The sequence below is a fragment of the Pleurodeles waltl genome, chromosome 3_1 (assembly GCF_031143425.1).
Source record: "Pleurodeles waltl isolate 20211129_DDA chromosome 3_1, aPleWal1.hap1.20221129, whole genome shotgun sequence".
Lineage (NCBI taxonomy): Eukaryota > Metazoa > Chordata > Amphibia > Caudata > Salamandridae > Pleurodeles > Pleurodeles waltl.
In genome coordinates, this window is record NC_090440.1 from 1,962,178,379 (window position 1) to 1,962,198,319 (window position 19,941).

At 44.9% G+C, this 19,941-nt stretch overlaps 1 protein-coding gene across 2 annotated transcripts in view; it reads left to right on the forward strand.

Moving 5' to 3' along the window:
- The window catches only part of LOC138285855 (transient receptor potential cation channel subfamily V member 1-like), a 193,730-nt gene that overhangs the window by 81,070 nt on the left and 92,719 nt on the right, over window positions 1-19,941 (forward strand). The window lies entirely within an intron of this gene.

The following is a 19,941-nucleotide window of genomic DNA, read 5'->3' on the forward strand; positions in this document are numbered from 1 at the left end:
GCTGTTCTTATCTTATTTTATTCAGATAATAATTATCTATTTTTCGAAACCTGTGTGGTGTATTATTATGGTGTTTTCACTGTGTTACTGTATGAGTTATTGCACAACTCATTGCCTTCTAAGTTAAGCCTGCCTGCTTTGTGCCAAGCTACCAGAGGGTGAGCATATGACAATTTGGGTTGTGTTGTGTTGTGACTTACCCTGCCTAGGATTGTGGTCCCTACTTGGACATGGGTGTATACCTCTGCCAACTAGAGACCCCATTTCTAACACTCATAAATTATCACTTGTATTATTTGGTCTGCCCACAAAATCATATCAACTGTTCCTTGATCAAACCAAATCCACATGTCCTGGCAGTTATAAGCTGCACATCCCTTCCCTAAAATAGTGCTGCCCTTAAACTCTGTGCTAGCGTCAAAACCCCTAATCACATTTATTGTGAGACTTCCATAAGCCTCAGATCTAACATCTCGTTCTTTCAATTCTTTTCAACCCCAAATTTTATGAAAAGTAATTTAAGAAGTTTCTATTTTGACAATAATCAATCAATCTGTGCACCGAATCGATCTAGAAATCTAGCGCATTTCCATTGATAATTTCTACAAAAGGATCTCTGAACTGCTCTTTAAACAGAATGCTTCTCCACCGATGTAGATAGTAAGCACCATTTTTCCCATACTTCTTGCAATCTGTCATCAGCATTAAAAAGCTAACTTTCGTTTTCTACAGCACCACACAGACGCTCTGGTAAAATGCACAATAAAACTGCAATTGATACATCCCTTCTTCGTTGACAGGCATTATTCCGAGTTTGCCAATTGTTTCATAGGTCTACATCTGTAACATGATTTGTTACTAGACGTTCGCAAACTTTGCACAGCATTCCTAACACTGCCACTCTTTCCACGTTTTTTTCTGATCACACCACACACAGCATTTTTACTGTCTTTGCTCAATACTTTAACATTCTGAACACTGTTCCCAACTTCCACAACATCTAGGAAGGTTGGATTTTTGCAGTTTAACAAATTATCTTGTATATGTTTATCTCAACACCGTAGAACCTATTGGTCACCTACTGATTGTTAAGTGAAATACTTAAATTCAGATGAAGTATCAAGAATATGTGAAGCTGTCCCCTATATGTTGATGGGTTCCCCCAGAATTCTGCTCTCTTAAGAAGTACAGCAGCTAAGCTCTTTTGGACATAAAAATGCCTTTCAAATGTATTCATTGCCTCTTTATAGTCTAATTCTTTTCTAGGTCGTGATTCAAATACAGACATGTGTTCAAAAAATGTGTCTCTCCTTTTCCAAACAGTGCCCTGGCAGGCCCCTCTCTCTGCATTGTTGAAATTCGAAACCATCTATTGTCCCCAACTATACAACGAAGGCATAAACCCAGTTCAGGCTCTTCCGGTGTGAACCGAAATGGTGAAAATGCCACAACTGGGTTCTTTCATTCTTAATGCTTTTAGGGGCATCTTTCACTTTGAGCTCAAATGGCAGATAGAGGAGTAGAGTTTAATTTGTGTTTTTGGATTAACAAGACGTTTGGCACAAATTGCCTTGTGTGTGTTAGTATTTCAGTTTAAAATCTCACTTTTGCATGTACCTGAGCCCCAGCCCAAGGCTATCAGCTATTCCCATTTGTGTGGATTTCACTTTGACCTTTTCATTCCTAGGGTCTCCATGGCCCAAATGTACCCCTCCTTGAACTCATCGTACGCATCATCATCCTCACAAGAACGTGTCCCTACCATGGACATCGATTTGTCAAAATGTCAGGTGTAGTGGGAGTGACATCGGACAAGCATGGCGTTTCAATGACGTCACACAGCTGATCTCTTGTTCCACTTAACAGCCTCCTGTTTGCTGGTGAGGCGGTGACGAAGGACAGGGAGTAGAAACTACAGACACCAAGCAATGATCTTTGAGACCTATTTTTTTTGCTCCCGCGGCTGCCTGTGATCAGGGGTAGCACGGCACAGGAGTGGGTAGTAAAGAAGAAGCCAGGAGTAGCAGCTGGTGTATCCCTAGTTGACTCTACGACCCTGAGAAGCAATAGCTATGTTACATCCTGAGAGGTGGGGGTTGGAGTTGTTTAGTAAAAGTCACTCGAGTCTATTTGTATGTCATCACCTAACATGTTATAGGAACTGCTGGATAATGAATCGACCTCACCCATTGGCTGTGTACAAGATGTGGGGGGCGTGGTGAGTTCCACTGATGCTGCTCCTGTCATGAGCTCCTTTCATGAATGCAGTATGTTTCTTTATGGCTGACTCCAGAAGTTTCTCTCTGTGAGTTGAAGTTGCTTTCACTGAGTACCCCTCCTACTGATTCTAACGACACCCCCTCGTTATGGCATGATGTTTGTGGATGAGTGCAGGGGGGTCAGGTCGGAGAGGGCGAGATGGAGAGTAAGTATTCATTGAGAACTGCTGTCAGTTTGGCAGTCGTGGAGTGAATGAGGGACATGAAACATATTTTAGCAAAGCAATATGCTGTAAGAAACAGTAGAAATATAAAAAAAAAATTAAAAAAAATTGAAGAAACCAACCAGCAGCATTCTGCAACAAACTCCAAAAGACATACAGTGGAATGTCGCATTACATCAAGAGTGACAACAAAAGAAACATTGACCCAGTGAGGGTTTCTAAGCAGCAGGCGTCAGGGGAGAAATATGGGGCGAGGGTGGGTGTGACATAGCAGGAATAAAGCGAGCAGCTGGGGCCGCAGGCCAGTGGACAGCTGAGCTAGCACGTGCTCTGTCTATTTTAGGAGGGGCTGGTGAGGGTGCGTGAACATGGTCTGGGAATCTCATGTGACTGTCTCTGACAAGACAGCAGCCGCAAACTGCTGAGGGCCTCGTAGAAGGAGCATTTATACTTCTTTGATCATATGTTTCATCCTTCTCTTTATTGCTATTGGGAAAGTGAAACTATAATTACAGTTACGTGCTCTTTGATCCACGGTCTGCCATTTTTAGATATGGATGCATCTTTCTGCATATGCAGCTTTCACTTAAGAGTGTAAAATAATGTAAGACTCTGAACACTGCATAGATTAGTTCCATACTTCCAAAAGTCACAAAGTATATTGTTATAGTTTGAACAGTTAAACGGTATAGCTATACCTTTGTTTAAGTTATACAGTAAAGTTACATAGCACTGTTAGCTAGTTCAGAGAGTTTCATAGTTAATAGTTGCACAGTTCTTGTACTTACAAAGTTTTACATCGTTATTATACCACAACTACATACCAGTATAGGTACAGTCATTATGATTGCATACATCATATATTTATGTAGTAACTATAGTTACATAGTATGTTTAGTTTTGTACAATTGTAGTATTATTACATAATAATGCAGGTATGTATTAAAGCTACAAAATATAGTTGCTGCCTTATTGTATCTAGGATAACGTAACACAACTGAAAATTAAAAGGATATAGCAAGTCACCAAATAGTTCTGCAACCGGAGGCACAAGGTCGAAAGCTTAGTACTTTTAAAAGGTCATGAAATTGTGATGTGACTTGAAATATCCTTCTAAATAGCGTCACTAGTTCTATCTAAAGATTTTAAAAAGTAGGACTGCAAGTCCCACAGTGCAATGACAAAAGGAAACATCTACTGGATGCACTGCCCATGCTCTACCTGGGGTGCACTGAGAGTAGAGTGAGGGTCTTGTGTTAGAAATGGGGTTTCTAGTTGGCTAGGGTATTTACCTAAGCGAGGCAGAACCCACCCTCTCTAGTCAGAGCAAGGGAGTTACACGTCCAAGATAACCCCTGCTCACCCCCTTGGTAGCTTGGCACGAGTAGTCAGGCCTAACAAAGGTGCAATGTGTAAAGTGTTTGCACAACACACACAACACACGTGACACAATATGTAAACCACAAAGTAAACACAACACTGAGCTATGTAAAAATAAACTGTATTGCAGAAAACATAATTAGACCAAGCATTATATGTCAGTAATATCCTGCTACCTTAGCAGTTGTCAGAATGTTACCCAGGTTACTAATACTTCTCAAGAAAAAGCAGTAGTCACATTAGAACACACAAGTACTCAGGATTCTGCAACATAAGCAGTAGTCAGGAATCACAATCTAAAAGATATGCACTTGTCATACACACATCATAAATATCCATAAAAAGGAACATTAGAGAACATATGGCAAGTCATAAAATCATATTAGCCTGTTATGCCCATAAAAGGAACATTAGCAAACATATATGTAACCCATCCTTATACCACAAAAACAGGTTAGCACACCAGTCCCTGATGTCCATATTAGGCACATTTAGAAAACATATGTGTCCAAGAAAGTACCTGTCTGAATAATTGGAAGGCACTTCTAGTGCCAGGAAGAACGAAATGGGGATCCTGGCGCTCCATGCACTCCCTCTGGGGGCCACTCCAATGATAGGGGGAAGAGTGGGGGTGCCACGCACCCCCTCTGGTTTTATAACGGGCCCCTCCTGGGGCCCGTGATCTCTGGGAACAAGAGCAAGTGGGGCCTCTGAGGGAGACCTGCAGTGCGGGGGCCTCCGGTGAGGCTCCAGTGCAACCCGAAAGCTCCAGGGAGACTAGAGAAAAGGTTGCAGCCCTGCTCTCCTCTTGGGGGCTGCAATAACCTTGTGTGCTCTTAAATGCGGCCCCTCTCCCCTTCCTCAGTGGGGATCAGCAGCCTTCGGCCACGTCCTTGTGGTTGGACTGCCTTTGGGGAGACACAGTTCCTCTCTCCTTGACAGGCCGGTCCGCGGCAGTGATGCACGAGAAACAGGTGCCTGCTCATGCCCTGGGGGCACTGACTTCAGCGCTTGTCACCCCGGGGACACTATCCGGAGCACGCTTGCTCCAATCTTCACCTGGCCATGCCCTGGGGGTCCCAGGGACAGTGCGTCACTCTTTCTTGATGAGGGCAGCCCGCTCGGGCTGCTATGGTGATTCTGGATATCGGCAAGCGCTTTTCAGCATGCTATGCCCGGGTTACGGTGGTGAGCTCCAGCATGGCAAGGCGCTTAGAAGTGCAAGGGGGCACAAAGAAGTGTTTTCCAAGCGCAATAAATATAAAGAGACAGCACTCCTCGAATTTTGGGACGGTGTAGGAAAGTCACATCTTCTTTGCCATGTTCCCCCCAATTTGTACCAGTATGTCAGTATGTTTTTGCCTGTCTCACTGGGATCCTGTTGGTCAGGACACCAGTGCTCATAATTTACGGCCTAACGTGTATGCCTGTGTAGTGCCTAACTGTGTCACTGAGGCTCTGCTAACCAGAACCTCAGTGCTTACCCAGCAAGTCAACGCCGTCTCATCTACCTGCTTCAACACCCTCCGCATGCTCCACAAGATCTTCAGGTGGATCCCCACCGAAACCAGAAGGACGGTCACCCAGGCCCTCGTTAGCAGCAGACTGGACTACGGCAACGCTCTACGCAGGAACCACGGCCAAGCTCCTGAAAAAACGACAAAGTATACAGAACGCATCCGCACGCCTCATCCTCATCATCCCAGGCCATAACCACATCTCAGCCCACCTGAGAGATCTACATTGGCTCCCCATCACCAACATCGTTCTCTCACCTCGCCGCCAAGACCTGGAACTCCCTCCCGGTCCGCCTGCCACAGACCCAGGACCTACTGACCTTCAGGAAACGCCTCAAGACCTGGCTATTCAAGCAGTAGCGCCCCCCCTCTTCAGCGCCTTGAGACCCTAGCGGGTGAGTAGCGCACTCTACAAATATCTGATTGATTGATTGATTGCTTATGCTCTCACTGCTTTTATATTTGTCACTGTAGGCCAGTGACTTAATTTACCAATTTCAATTGGCATACTGGACCCCCCTTATAAGTCCCTAGTATATGGTAGCTAGGTACCCAGGGCATTGGGGTTCCAGGAAATCCATATGGGCTGCAGCATTTCTTTTGCCACCTATAGGGAGCTCAGACACACCCTTGCACAGGACTGCCATTGCAGCCTGCGTGAAATAACGCACACGTTATTTCACAGCCATTTTCACGGCACTTAAGTAACTTATAAGTCACCTGTATGTCTAACCTTCACTTGCTGAAGGTTAGGTGCAAAGTAACTAACTGTGCAGGCACGCTTGCACTAGCAAAGGTGCTCCCACATAGTTCAGGGCCATTTCCCTGGACTTTGTGAGTGAGGGTTCACCATTACACGCGTGCACTACATATAGGTCAATACTACATGTAGCTTCACAATGGTAACTCAGAATATGGCCATATAACGTGTCTAAGATCATGGATTTGTTCCCCCCATTCCAAATCTGGTATTGGGGAGCCAATTCCATGCATCCTGGGGGCTCCACCATGGACCCCCAGTACTGCCAAACCAGCTCTCTGAGGCTTGCACTGCAGCTACAGCTGCTGCCACCTCACAGACAGGGTTCTGCCCTCTGGAGGTCTGGGCAGCCCAGTCCTAGGAAGGCAGAACAAAGCATTTCCTCTGAGAGCAGGGTGTTACACCCTCTCCCTTTGGAAATAGGTGTAACTAGATGTTACAGGCTGGGGAGGGGTAGTCTCCACCAGCCTTTGGAAATGCTTTGAAGGACACAGATGGTGCCCTCTTTGCATAAACCAGTCTACACCGGCTCAGGGACCCCTTCTCCCCTGCTCTGGCGCCAAACTGGACAAAGGGAAGGGGAGTGACCACTCCCCTGTCCATCACCACTCTAGGGGTGGTGCCCAGAGCTCCTCCAGTGTGTCCCAGACTTCAGCCATCTTGCTTTGCAAGGTGTGGGGGCACTCTGGAGGGCTCTGAGTGGCCAGTGCCAGCAGGTGACATCAGAGACCCCTCCTGATAGGTCCTTAGCTGATAAGGTAGCCAATCCCCCTCTCAGGGCTATTTAGGGTCTCTCCTGTGGGTTCTCTTCAGATTCTGCTTCCAGGTTTCCTTCAGGAATCCTCTGCAACAACTTCAGACTTTTCTGACTTCGGATCAACCGCAGCCTGCCCCAAGAAACAATGTAACTGCAACAAAGTGTCTACAAGAGACACTTTTCTTCAGCAACCTCAGCTCCAAGTCAGCAACTGCAACAGTTTCCATGGTGTGCACGCTCTGGGGACTCTCTGTCTTCACCCTGCACCAGAAGGACCGAAGAAATCTCCCGTGGAGTGACAGGGTCACTCCCCTGCTCCAAGCAGGCACCTTCCAAGATGACGACTGATACCCTGGGACTCCTCTCACAGCGATGAGTGTGCTCCTAAGGACACAGAGGGTGGACATCATCGACATAGACTGTCCTAAGGTCCTGCTGATGCAATTTGGAGGAGGTAAGACCTTGCCTTCCCTGAGAGAAATGGTACCCCTGTGTACTGCGCCTTCTCCACCTCCTGAGGCCTCAGTGCACTCTTTGCAAAATTTATTTGTGCCCAGCCTGGCCCAGTTCCCCAGCACTCCATCCTGCAATGCTCAACTCGCTGAGTTGTTCTCCGACGGCATGAGACCTTCCTTTGTTGTGCTGCATCAACTGCATTTTGCACCTCCTTTGTTCCCGTGTCCTGGGACCTCCTGGAGTGCTGGCTGGCATCCTGAGGACTCTCTACAGTGCTGAGATCCCCTTCTTCCTCCTCTCACAGAGTTGAGGCCAAGGCCTGTTGGCGACTTCCAACACGAAATCACATCTGCAACAATCTTCACACCGTGGGACATGTTTTGCATCATGCAGGAGCCTACTGGCATCTTCCTAGGGTACATTTCTGCAGTCTTCGACTAACCGTGGACTCTTCTTTTGCACCCTCGTCTGGGTTGGCAGGGGCTCCTGTCCTTCCTGGAACTTCTTTTGACTTCTGGACTTGGTCCCCTTCCTTTGCAGGTCCTCAGGTCCAGGAATCCAGCAGTTGTTCTTTGCAGACTTGGTTGGCTGCTGTAAAATCCAAATCACGAGGTGTAGTGTGTCCTAAGGAAACTTGCAGTACTTTACTCCTGCTTTTCTGGGCTCTGTGGTGTGGTAGTTTACTTACCTTTTCTGTATTCTTACTCTCCCAGCGATTCTGCACACACTACACTTGTCTAGGGGGGAATTTGTGATTCGCATTCCACTTTCTTAGTATATGGTTTGTGTTGCACCTAGACCTATTTTCTCCCATTGCATTCTATAGCATTTCCTATTGTTTGCATTTTTCTATGACTATTTACTTGTCTAATTTTGGTGTCTAGTGTATATATTGTGTATAATACTTACCTCCAGAAGGAGTATTGTCTCTAAGATATTTTTGGTACTGTGTCACCCAAATAAATACCTTTATTTTTGGTAACGCTGAGTATTGTCTTTGCTTGTGTATAAGTACTGTGTAACTATAAGTGGTATTGCAGGAGCTTTGCATTTTTCCTAGTTCAGCCTAAGCTGCTCTGCCATAGCTACCGCTATCAGCCTAAGCTGCTAGAATACTGCTACTTTTCAATAATAATGAATAACTGGACCCGGTATAAGGTGTAAGTATCCAAGGTACCCACTACAAACCAGGTCAGCCTCCTACAGATTGTTGCATGGGTCAGGGGCCACAGCACCCTGCCCCTGGAGACAGAAGGGGGGGATCACATTGCTGGCAGGCCCCAACAACAGGTTAGCACAAGGGATGCAGATGGTGGCAGTTCCTTCTAGTGACCTAGCAGGTCACAGGTCAGCACAGCTGCAGCAGTCCAAGGTGGGTCCTGGTGAATCCATTCAATAGCGTCCTGTGTCCTTAAGATGTCCCAAGAATGTCTCTTGTCTAAATTGTGGGGAAAAATCCCCTGTACTCATACTCAGTTTACAGGTTGTTTCACAAAGAGAGGGGAGAGGAGATTCCAACCAGTTACCACTGGTTCTGGGAGTGCCCCTCTTTCCTTCAGCACTGGGTCCAAACATCACTGGGGGTAAACAACCCTATTGTGTGATGCCAGGGCACAGCCTTTACAAATGCAGGTGTGCCCCGCCTCTACCTTCTCTCAGCCCAGGAAGACTATTCAGTATGTAGATGCACCTCTGTGTCACCTCCACCCTCCCTGTGTACAGGCTGTCTGAAAAGTATGCACAAAGCCCAACTGTCACTCTGCCCAGACGTGGATTGGAGTCAAGCTGCAAAAACACCAGAGTCATAAGCACAGAGAAAGGCACACTTTCTAGAAGTGGAATTTCTATAATGATAATAAAAAATCCACCTACACCAGTAAGCAGCATTTCTCATTACCATTACAACCATACCAAACATACTTATGCTACCCCTCATAAATCAGACAATACCCCCTGCACCTAAGGCAGGGCATTTCAAATGCAATCCTATGAGAAGGAAGCACTCACAGCAGTGAGACACCAAGTTAGGCTGTTTGTCACTCCCAGGACATGCCACGCTACTAGGCACATTTCCTGCCTTCTACATATATGGCACGTTGCCCATATGGCTAGCTGGGGCCTATCTTAGGGGTGACTTACATGTAGTAAAGGGGGAGTGCTGGGCCTGGCAAGTACATTTAGAAGTCAGGTCCCTTGGAAGAAAGCTGTGCACACAGGCCCTGCGCTAGCAGGCCTGAGACAATTTTGAAAGGCTACTTCAGTGGGTGGTGCAAGCAGCGCTGCAGGCCCACTAGTAGTATTTAATTTAAAGGCCCTGGGTATAGAGATACCACTTTACAAGGGACCTATAGGTAAATTAAATATGCCAATTAGATATAAGCCAATCATACCAAGTTTACAAGGGAGAGCACATGCACTTTAGCACTAATTAGTAGTGGTAAAATGCTCACAGTCATAACGTCAACCAGAAAGAGTCCGAAAAATTAGGAGGAGAAGGCAAAAAGTTTGGGGAATGACCCTGTAAAAGGGCCAGGTCCAACACCTTACATTCTTCACTCTGTTGAAGTCTTACTCCCTTCTTTTGCATGGGCTTATCGTATCTGTGAGGGATGTGCAGAGCTGTTGGGTAGAGGGGAGCAGAGCTGGTGGGTATGCGGCAGGTGAGCATCAGTGGAGTAGTTGGGTACATAGGGTATGTGAGCCTGACGATTTACAGTTTCCTCTATGGGGCAGGAGGAAGCGGGACCATCAGACAATTAGGTGCTGCCAACACACCGTGGAGAATCTATTACTGCTGCTGACAGGACTCCTTCTTCCCACGTGTGAGGTCAGGTATGGGAAAAAGTGGAGCCCTTATCCTGCAGTGATGGGTGGATGGGGAATTGAGTGACATGAGGTCACCACTCTCTTGTAACAAGTTATTACAAGTGGCAGATTGTGTTGTTTTCTTATTACAGATGCGTTCTGATGTCAGAATGTTCCAGTGATCGGAAAATATTGTACAAAGGAATATTACTTTCACCCACTCATGATATTTGGACAGATGCACTTTAGTGACACAGCTAGAATTAGTACAGTCATGCAGTAATGCTTCACGGCTGTATTTTTATTAGCATTACCACATTCACACATGGCATGCATAGCAACAAATCTAAAAAAATGTGTACATTTACAAATTGTGTATCAATTATTTTGTGTAGATTTATTCCCAGGCGTTTGCCAGGAAATCTACTCAGGTTGTAGAGTTCAAGCCATACTTTTATTCTTGTTCATTGCATTCATCGTTGCATGAAAGATGAATTCTTGTTCTGTAGGGCATTTCAATCTGGAGTGGGTGAGAAAACAATGGAAATGTGGAATTGCCCACAGTTTTGCATCCGCTTACTGTGGGTTGAAAAGGTCCTTTATCCAAATGCAGTCATCAAATACCCACAGAGGTATGATGTTGCCAGACTTCACCACTTTCCCGATGACCTCTCAATCCCCTTCTCAGGGAATAACTCGGCCACTGATACCGAATTTCCAACTGTACAATATCTACCACATTACAGTAGAGAGTTTAGAACATACATGTCATTAGAGTTTAATTTTATTAACCAGGAATTGTCATTTGTATCTGCGGATTACACTTTTCACACTGAAGTAAATATTAGGTGCGCATAAAATGCATTATGGCTTTACCTCTTCAACGGGACAGTGCTATAGTTAGTGTGGTTAAGACAATAGGCCCATAAAGGACACTTAATTCTACTTTCTATAATCTGTGCAGGTTTTTTTCTGGTTTCGAGTTAGAGGATATACAAAGATCTAATGACAATCCAGCCAAGCATGTTCCATATGCGGAAGGGAAATATTAGTTTCTGCCCTCAGATATCATGATCAGAGCAATAAGGTTTCAAAATCTCTTTCTTTTTACAACACAAATTAGGCAAGGACAAGTCCCTTGCCCCTTTTTCAAGAATCAATGCAGACCTGGTCAATGAATTTAATGGTTCTGGCGATGTTTTCATGTAAACACCATAGCCATGTGTGTGGAAACTTCTATAAATAAATCGCCAAATCCCATTGATTAATTCAAAGAATCCATCAGCTCTATGTTTATGATCTTCAATATAAAACGTATGGAAACATCGTTTTTATCTAAATCTTGTCTGGAAATCTTGATAGCATAGCAGTTTAACCCAATTAATTCTAGTTTGTTGGGCCCATCTCTACATAGGAGTGTTTTGGGTGCGCACAGGATGTTTCAGGGAGGAGTCAGAATTGTGCAACTGGCGCATGGCAGGGTTTAGCATCTAATACTCTGGAGTTTAAAGTATTTAAGAGGAGCGTGTGTGTGTCATTCTGTGGTGTCAGATGATGTCAGGCTGTAGCAACAACAATTGCATGGAAACTTTGAAGTCTGGAGAAACAAATGTGTCATCTTGCAGTGCGGGTGGAGGTTTAAGCTTGTTGGTGAAAGAAAGAGAGGTAACTGAAGGTGGTGTCTGGTCGTAGGGGAGTGGCATTGATTCAGAGGAGGGGCCTGTGCGGCTGGCGAGATATTTCAACACTGGATTGGTTATTCCGTAGATACTGGAGCAATGCATGCTTGGATTTGCAAAATATGCTGGTAGAGATGGGACAATCTCGGTCACATTCCATGCACTTATTTTGCTTTCATTGCTGTTAGTTAGAATTTAGTTTAGCTTCAGTGGCGTAACAAAGGCCTCTGTGGCGGGAGGGGAAGGGAGTTTCGAGGGGCCCCCTCTGCACAGTACCCTGTCCGATGAGTTCCTGAGTGAGTCCGGAGGGAGGGGGACCTTCATGTACTGTGCAGTGAGGCCCCCTCAAGTTTTGTTGAGCCACTGTTCAGCATTTATCTTAATCTGTCATTTATTAGTATGGTATTGTTCTTTTTAGATAATTCAGGGATTACTTTGGAAACTTTTCGAAGGTTTTCATCACAGAGTAGAGTTTGATTCGATGTGTGAGGGTGTGCAGCCTGCAAAGTACAGGAATTCTTCTCAGATGGGGCTCCAGTGACACACAGATGAAATGTAAAGGGAAACATATTTTCAGTAGCATCCACACTAGTTACATTAGCCCACATTTGCGCTCCTAACAGCACAGGAAGGAGCTCTAATATTCAACAGATGTGTTCAGATGGTTCACAGGTCAGATAGTTGTCCGGAAATGAATTTCATTGGCCCACGGATGAGTTCCTATAGGGTAACTAGGAATTCATATAGCATATTCAGGCCTACAACTGTAAACAAGCTAAATACCCAAAAGATGGGTTCCATTACCCCATGGAACAGCAATCCTAATGGTTTACTCATGAAAGCCATTGCCCCCAGATAATTTCCAGTGCCTCCACCAATGAATTGTGATGTCTCTTCAGATTAATTCCAATGGCTGACAAAAGAGTTTCAAAGTCCTACACCAGTGATGGCTGGTGATCTTTGAATGTGGTAGGACGTAATACTATCCTGGAGTTCACCTCATATTTTTCAAAATTTACCTTGATATTTCTCCATATGTTAAGAGTTATCTTCAATGTGCCAGTGCTAGCAATGGGACTTCCATATGCCATGAATTATACACAATATTTTGCACCAGAATTTTGCCATTGATGTTGCACATATACCATGGATGGCCCGGTTGTCAAAAATTAACTTCAGTATTTCAGAGACACCATTTTATCATGGTTTGCTTCCCGCAACCTTCCCCTCAGCCTCAATATTGAATGGTTATCATATCTAAAGCAAAAGATTAAGTACAGTATGCCAGCACCCACATTTTGCCATACCTGTCCCCTTATCTCAAACATTACTTCCAGCATTTCAGAGTCTGTATTTTACCTTTGGTGCTTTCCCTTTTGACACAAATTACCAATACACAAGCTCCAGCATTTTGGCATGGGTGCCCCTTACCAAGAATTTCCTCCAGTATTTATGCAAGCACCAGTATTTTTCCAAAGAGGCCTCATGCCAAGAATTACTTCTACTATTTAAGGATCACATTTTGCCACAGGTGCCCTTCCTTATGCCAAGAATTATCTACAATATGCCAGTGGCTAAGAGACAACATGTTACCTTGAATTCTGCCATAATCCCAGAAATATATTATGCAATGGCCAGAGGCAGACTCACAATCACAAACACACTAACTCCTACTCACTTAGAATCTCTCACTCTCACTCATACCCATTCTCTCTCACATTCACTCTGTTCCCCACTGACATTCTCTCTAAATTAATCCTTCTCCCTCATACTCACTCCCACTCACTGTTAAACACAGTCATACTCAATGGTTCTCACTCTCACTGACAAATACACTTAGACACTTGTGATTTCACACTCGATGACTCTGGCCCTTGGTGCAACTGCTCCTGCTGTATCATTAATAGCTGTACCGCTGCCTCATGTCCATGCCCTCTCAAAATCTCTAGTCACTCACTCCTTCTAATGCACTCACACTCCACTCACTCTTTCACACTCACTTTCACGTATTCAGACACTCTCAAACTCAGTCTCATTGACGCTTTTAAACACACACACTCCCTCAGTCTCATTCACTTTCAATCACTCACAAACACATGCACTCACATGCACAGAGGAACATTTTTTCTTACTTTGCTTCCTTAGCCGGCAACTCGGAGGCTTCTTGGCAGCAGAGCAGTGATATGCGCTGGACCTTGGAGCCAGCAAGCTATTTTTCCAACTAGGAGTCAGACAGAGCAGCAAGGTCAGGTTTGAAAAGAAGAAGGCCCACCTCACACTTTCACAGCTTCTTCTTGTGACTGGACTCACGGCCCTTGAAGAAGCTGGGACAGTGCTGGGGAACCTTTTTCTGCTGCACTGTGTGGCGCTCAGAGATGTACTGATATGCGCCCTCCCTGCCACATGTTTGCAGATAAGCCCTGTTGCCTGAAGCATGTGCCTTTTTGAGAGGATTAAAGTCGAACTCCGTCCCTCTCATGCCAATCCAGACATCCACCTACACAGTGATGTTCTTTTAAACAACACTGTAAATCCCATCCTTCTCCCTTCTTCAGACGCCTGGAGATGAGGCCGAGGGGGTTGACTTGCTATGGGGCAGTGTTCATGAAAACACGAATCTCGTTTTTCATGAACACCGCTTAGTTAACTCATTAGCAGCAGAGGTTTGGAGCTATAACTGGTGCCACCTAGAGCACAGGACTGAGCCATGAGGCTGCTGATAAAAAGCCACCACTATTCCACACATCTTTCTCAATAGATTAATAATATTGATACATTTATTTGGTACACAGAAGAGTTATAGTTTCAGATAAGCTTTAATTGACTGCACATTATTTCTGAGAGCCCACAGACGAATTCTTGTGGCTCACAATAGTGTTTGAGTGGATCACAGGCACACTTTCATGAATCTCAGAGGATTTGCAGTCACCCAGAGATCAGTTCCAATGTCCCACAGATCGTAACATTTCATGACGCGGATGATATTTAGCAGTCCAGCAATGAACTTCAAAATGGCACAGATGAGTACTGGTGGCCCTTGTATGAAGAACATTGTACCACCTGAAGTCAGTCATGTTGAGGGAAGAGGATGGTTACAAGTGCATTGTGCGGTGCTTAAAAGTACAAAATTGTCACATCAGTACCAGGACATCCAGGATGAATTGACCTTATAACTACCTAAATAGGTTCGTGTTAATATTTCCTTAGTCTTAAACCTTAACATGAGCAGTTTCTATGTTCAGATAAATGCACAAAAGGGCACAACACATTCGTAAATTTACTCCAGCCCAGCCTTGGAGTAAGCCAAAGACCACACATTAAAGCTCACAGTTAATGCAACTCACTTCCATAGAAAATAACAGTGGCAGAGACTTGGAACCCTATTTAGAATTCGGTAGATGGAGTAAATGCACTCAGGTTGCTGAAGGCCTTTACATCTGCCACCCTGAGTTTGCTCTGCCGTGAAATTATGGATTTGCTGAGCAAGCATTCACTTCCTTTGGAGGAGCGACTATGGTGTCAGCTACTCTAAAAGCATGCAGTTATCTGCCTACCAGGCATATATTTTATAAACATGGCTATTGGTAGTCCACTAGGGTATCGAAGATTATTATGTCTGCTCCCCTGGAGTACAATGGGACACCTGACAAACTCTAAATTATGCTTTAAACATTCGAGCAAAGAGGTGGTTTTCAAAAGAGAGAGTTTCCCTTGAAGTTTACTTACCGTTAGTGGGTCACAACTTTTGTCGAAAGCCATGGAATACTTTTTTGAGCAGAAGAAATATTTCACACATAAATTGTGCGTTATATCATCCCGTGGGGACTGGAAAGTTTAAAAGGACAGTGAAGGAGGTCATCCAATTGGCCAAGTGGCAGGAGGGAATTGGAAACTGATGGCAGTATTTAGATGGCGGCCTCATGCTAAGAGTAGAGGAGCGCCCTTCGACATACTGAGAAGGAGGAGAGCTAACACGTTCCTGTGACAAGGGTGGGGGAGGTTGCAAAAGGGAAAGTGTTTATGGCCCGGAAAATGTAAGCTGTGGAAGATGTCCCTAAGGAAACGAGGTATGATATCTGTAAGGCAGTGAGTGAACCCAGAGTGAAAGTAAATGGCGTGGTTGCGGTGAAGTCGCCGAATGACAAAGGTGACTTAATTTTTTTAATCCATCACCAGCCCCGACTAACAATGCGGTATGTAAATGGTGGGGTGTATTGACATCAGCGCAACAACCAGACGAGATGTTGGGTACATTGTCTAAAAGGAGAAAAGATGTAAAATTAACATGCATTGCAATTTAAGGGTAAGGGTAAGGGCAATTGGAGAATGAACAGGGGAACGAACGCCTTTCATCTGCTGCCTGGCCAGACTGCCTTACTGCCTGAGAGAAATATGAACGTGTTAAAAATGTTGATTAGAAAACTATATACAACTTAGTAGCACTGTATCACAGCAGATAACAACATCCAAAAATCTTAGGTGAACTTTAGCCTGAAAGTAGCACTTTTCAAAAATACATGCAGAGCTTTTCACTTAGTTAGTGAAAACAACGCTTACCAAACTTTTGTTTTCAGTTGTTACCATTTGGAATCATTTGTAAGGTCAGCTGCCCACCTACCAGAAGAAATAAAGCACGTGTGGCTTTTAATTGGTAAAATAAATCTCAAATGTCCTTTAACTATTTCTAATGTCTAGTTTTTTTGTATTGTGCTCACACATTCAAATATATTTAATTTACTTGTAAGTCCCTATTAAAGTGCAAAGCATGTGCCCAGGGCCTGTAAATTAAATGCTACTATTAGGCCTGCAGCACTGATTGTGCCACCCACATAAGTAGCCCCTTAACAATGTCTCAGGCCTGCCATTGGAAGGCCTGTGTGTGCAGTTTCACTGCCACATCGACTTGGCATTCAAAAGTACTTGCCAAGTCTGAAACTCCCCTTTTTCTACATATAAGTCACCCCTAAGGTAGGCCCTGGATAACCCCCAAGGCAGGGTGCTATGTAGGTAAAAGGCAGGACATATACCCGTGTGTTTTAAATGTCCTGGTAGTGGAAAACTCTTAAATTTGTTTTCCACTACTGTGAAGCATGCTACTTTCATAGGCTAACATTAGGGCTACCCTCATATACTGTTTGAGTGGTAGATTCTGATCAGAAAGGGGTAGACAGGTCATATTTAGTATGGCCAGAATGGTAATACAAAATCCTGCTGACTGGTGAGGTTGGATTTTATATTACTATTTTAGAAATTCCACTTTTAGAAAGTGAGCATTTCTCTGCACTTAAAATCCTTCTGTGCCTTACAACCTGTCTCCAATCCATATCTGGGTTGGGCTGGTTAACAGCTCCCTTCTGCATTTCACCCAGACAATCACAAACAAAGGATGCTCTGTCACACCTGCACACATCTGCATTTTGGATGGGTCTTCCTGTGCTGGAAGGGTGGAGGCCTAACACTTACGTTTCAAAGGACAGTGGCCTGCCCTCACACAGTCGACTGCCAAACCACCTGCTGGGACCCTGGCAGACATGGCTGTACTGAAAGGGGACATTGTGCACTTCCAAACCACTCTTTGAAGTCTCCCCACTTCAAAGGCCCTTTTGGGTGTATAAACTGGGTCCCTGACCCTACCAACTTAGACACTTCCTTGGACAGACACTCTGAACCAGATCCTACAACCTGCCAAGAGGAGCTGCCTGGCTGCCCAAAGGACTCACCTTGACTGCTTTGCTGTGAAGGACTGCTGCCTTGCTGTTGCCCTGCTGTCTTGCTGGTTTCTGGCTCTGCTGAGAAGTGCTCTCAAAGGGCTTGGATTGAGCTTGTCTCCTGTTTTTCGAAGTCTTGGGGCCAAAAAGACTTCACCTCTACAAAGGAACTCCTTGTGCAATGAAAATTGATGCACAGCCTGCTGGAATCGACACACAGCCTGCTTAGCGGTGAAAGAATCACTGCATCGCCAAATTGGAACGACGAAGCCTGACTCCCTGAGTGGAGATCGACACAGCACCAGTGTTGTGACCGGAACTTTGAGGCACAGTATTATTGCATGACTCATGCACAAATACTTTACACATTGACTTCTAAGTTAAGCATGACTGCTCAGTGCCAAGCTACCAGAGGGTGGGCACAGGATAATTTGGATTGTGTGTGACTTACCCTGACTAGGATTTTGGTTCCTACTTGGACAAGGGTGTATACCTCTTCCAACTAGAGACTCCATTTCTAACAGCCTCTCCAAGTAAAAATGCACCATTTTCCTATGACAGTGTCTTTAATATATTACAATAAGAGTATCTGAAGTGCGTCATCTCTAGAATTAATAATAATTGTATATGAGTGCAAACTCCTCAATGCAAACTTTGTCAGTGTTTGTTTAAGGTTGCTACTACATCAATTTGCTTTTCTTTATCAATTACATCTGCTTAAAGCTGAAAAAGAGACCTGAGTGATCTCGAAATGTCAAATTATATACAATCAATAAACTAGCATCGCCAGTCCAAGAAAAGTACCAGGAGTTAGAAAGACTGACGGGGAGGCAAACTTTCCGTTTTCTAACTTAAATATATAAAGCTCATTTAAATGTATTGTGCTATGCATTGACATATGATTAAAATGAAATGTCGACTTCTTGACATAGAAGAGTCTGTATATTTTCAGACTCTATTCTCTGTCTTTACGTTATGATGATTGTTTTATCAGATTGGCAAGCTACCCTGTTTTTGTTGGACGACTGAAGGACCGAAGAAGTGTGGCCTTGGGGCCACTGAACTAAACAGCCAGTTTGCTCCCTTATTCCACAGTTGGAAGTACAACTGACAAACTGGGTCCAACTTGCTCAGGGATCTCTAAAGGCAACAAAGGAAGCACCTTATTGACAATGACTCCTAGGTGTCACTATTACACCAATGGATGCATGCCATTTCTAATCATAGTCTCATACGTAGGTCTAAGCTACTGGTTCGTCGAAATTGGGGATGGTATTTACCAAACTCGTAGATTCCATTACCTTGGGATGTGGTGTTTGCCCGTTATTGTAAATACCTCCTATCGTGAGTTTGTCAAGGAAAAATTAGGTGTTTGCAAAACTGAATTCCACGTGGGTAGCCTGCAGTTTTCCCTGTTACAATTGTTCTAACTGTTTTCCTTGTGAAAGCTGTTAGGCAAAAACAGGAGTAGGGTGAGCTAATTACCATATGTTGTAAATATCCTACGTCAGAGTAAATCCACCATGAGGCATTTACCTCTTAACATAATTTTGATATTGAATCAGAATTTACCACTTAAGTCATAATCAGGCTCAAAGGGGGTTATCATGACCCTGGCGGTCAGTGTAATAGTGGAGGTAGTACCGCCAACAGGCTGGTGGTAGATACCTCCACTATTATGACATTGGCGGTTTGGCCAAAGCCAAACCTCCAAGTTAACAGACCGACCGCCATGGCGGTAACGACCAAGCCCGACAGCCGTGACTAGGCCGCCCATGGAAATGTGACTTCGCCGACTGCCATGGCTTCCGTGGTTTCTGTACCACCATGGATTTCTGTGGTTTCTGTACCACCATGGAAACCATAGCGGTGGCCACTATCTGATAGGGGTCTCCCCTGCCCCCCTCTCCCTCCTCCTCCCCCTTCCCCACCCTGTCCCTCCCACTCCAGACCCCCATATACACACGTACATGCACATACATACACACCCATACACACACGCTACACACAATCACCCATGCATGCATACATTCATACACACTCACACCAACACTCACGAACATACATCCCGGCACACACGCACTCACACGGCACAACATGCACATACACACACACACACCCACTCATGCACACACCCATTACACACGTATGCACGCATTCCTACACAGTCACACACACCCCCACACATGCACACAATACCTCCCACCCTCCTCTCCTGCCAGAGAACCCATCTTACCTGCTTGCAGGGGGTCCTCCGGCAGGAGATGGGACGGACCGCTGATGCCAGCAGCAGCGTCCATCAGAAAAACACCGCCAGGCCGTATCATGGAACATGATATGGTATGCAGCGTTTTGCTGGAGTGGTGCTGCTGCTGGCAGCAGCGCCACCTTACAGCCGTCCACCTCCATGTCGGTAGCCGGAATTCCGCCAGCCTT